The sequence below is a fragment of the Penaeus vannamei genome, chromosome 15, assembly GCF_042767895.1.
Source record: "Penaeus vannamei isolate JL-2024 chromosome 15, ASM4276789v1, whole genome shotgun sequence".
Taxonomy (NCBI): domain Eukaryota; kingdom Metazoa; phylum Arthropoda; class Malacostraca; order Decapoda; family Penaeidae; genus Penaeus; species Penaeus vannamei.
Window position 1 is genome coordinate 7,690,160 of NC_091563.1, and position 2,500 is coordinate 7,692,659.

A 2,500-nucleotide genomic window follows, 5' to 3' on the forward strand; every position below is an offset into this window, starting at 1 on the left:
ACTCAAATACTGCCATCTTGTTTGCAATATAGAGGATTAAACTTCCAATAAAAATCAATGAGATATCAAGTGCAAGCCTGACATACAAAGCCTGATCACTCTTAAAACAAGATGCCAGCAAGAGCAAGGCAATAGGGCCTATGTAATATTACAGTGGCGCAGGCCATTACATTTGGCCTTCTTTGAGGAGGAGACCTAAACCGTTCAAACACTATCAGTCGGCTAAGATCAGATATACCCTATAATGTATAATTACTCATGTATTGTCATTCATAAGGTGTCTTCCTTAAAATGATGCTATCATTATTTTTAAAATTGTCTTTCACCATTCATATTCACTTTTCTGTTTGTCAATAACATTAACAACTATCAATAACAAGCATACCTGGTCCAGTTCACATACCTAGTCTACCTACCAGTCTTCTCTATGGTCACAGCTCAGGTAATGAACACTAAATGACTATGTACTCCATGCCAATTTAGTAATGGAAACCAGTTGATCAACATAATTTGTATTTACATCTAATTATACTAGTCAATTTACTGTCATAATCCAGCTTGTAACATAATTCTAACTATATTCAGATCTCAACTGGCAGTTAAAGCTTAATTACTTAATTACAGCACAGCTGACTCTAATAAGTCCAATCAGCAACTACTGTCTGAGGTCAAGTCTAAATTGACAGTTGAAGTCCAAGTGGAAGATGACTAGGGAAAATAATTTCTTCTGGAGGCAGTCATGGAACATTCCAAATGCTACTAGGTCTCCTCCCAAGAACAAGGGAGGCAGTCTTGTTACGTTCATGATGCAAGCAGTCTCCTCCGTGCATTCATGGGATGATCTGAGTCTCCTCCACAGTCACAAGGAGTGTCATGATACAAACAGGATGCAGGCAGTCTCCTCCACAAAGCAACCATAATATAATTTAGCCTGACAGTGGTGCGTATGTACATATTGGACTAGATATGCTATGTCAGAGAAACAGCTTCATTTTTTTTCAGAAATTATTAATTCTTACTCCTAAACCACGAGGGTGTATAACATGTAAATATATGAAATGAATAAAATAGACCAGGTAATGGAGAAATCATCTTGAACTCTCTTGGCACATTTCTGTCAATGGTTCAAAAGTTATGTGTATGTATGACATATAGTATTATAAGAGAAGAGAAGTAATCAATACCCAAGACTGCAGGTAAAACAATAATAATGACTAGATGGAATGTCTGAGATCATAGATGAAAGATCGCTGCAAACTGTAATCTTTTAAAAAAATAACAAGTACACCTTGACTAGAAAATAATGCCACTTTGATCTGACAAACATACAGATGTCTAAAAATCTAAGCCACAAAGAAATGCACAAATCTTATTAAACCATTGGATACAAATGATTTAAAAATATATCATGATATAAAATTGACTGGAGATAAGCGTTAGTACCCTTAGTCTAGTGAATATGCTATCCACTGTACACATGATCAAATGCAGGGTCAATAGTCCTATAAATTTTACCTTCAGCTTATATACAATGTGTCTTTATGAGACTTCCTCTATACTTGAAAGCTATCTAGCGCTTTAAACTATTTATCTATAGGCATCTACAGGTATAGAGAAGCTAATCCTCTAGTTTGACACTAGACTAGGGGCCTCTGAACCCTTTGAGGCCATCACTTTGGTTGTCCAACTGTGGAGCTGGAAGAGACCTCAACGCCCTGGTCTGGTGGGGTCCTGGAACCCCGCCCGGCCACACGGCACACACAAGATGGCGTGAGGAGCACCAGTGCACACGGCGTCACTGCTATGGAGGCCCAGTTTCGAGCTAAGCACTTGTGGACAGCACGCCCACAGACTACCAGGTAAAAACATGGGCGAATACCGAGCCATGACAGACGACAGCCAGGGAGTGGTGGCTGCGTGGGTGCCCGGGCACAGCGCAGGGCGTGAGGCAACAGACACGAGACACGCAACACTTAGTACCCTGAAGGAGCAACCCGTCAGCGGGGCGGGTTAGGACACATCCTGTGCTGGGAGATCCAAATCACCCGGCCAACTCGCACAAAATGGCGTACAGCTGATAGAGCGTGTCTTAAGTATACTACTATTCTTAACAATATGATATAGTTGAAATATTATGATACGTAATATAACTTTAACAGAAGGCTTATTAATATTAAAAATATTGTTTCCATACTCTCAGTAATAACATGGCTATCAACATGTGAGTGGAGAGGGACATACAGTCCCAGTCCTTTTTGGTACCGTGCCACAGCTAGGTACAACGTATATACAGTTTGTGTACACAGCAGCCCAGGCCTCAACAGTGGACTTACTATACCACTTTAAGCATTAAATATTGTGACAGCCTGTTCTTCAGGGACTGTCTCACTTTTGCCACCAATGAGGCCTTCTGACGCTAGTGTAGCAACTCAAGCTCTCTGGACTCGTATATGTAGCACTTGTTGTATAGAAATATGGGAATAATGTTCATCTTGCAGAG

At 40.3% G+C, this 2,500-nt stretch overlaps 1 protein-coding gene across 9 annotated transcripts in view; it reads right to left on the reverse strand.

Annotated features, from left to right (window-relative positions):
- Positions 1–2,500, reverse strand: part of LOC113814303 (CUGBP Elav-like family member 4) — a gene marked incomplete in the record, with an annotated part of 699,503 nt that overhangs the window by 1,873 nt on the left and 695,130 nt on the right. For all 9 annotated transcript variants that reach the window (XM_070130421.1, XM_070130428.1, XM_070130425.1 and 6 more), the window contains 1 exon segment: positions 1–2,500. This exon segment is cut by the window's left edge and continues 1,873 nt beyond it; it is cut by the window's right edge and continues 168 nt beyond it.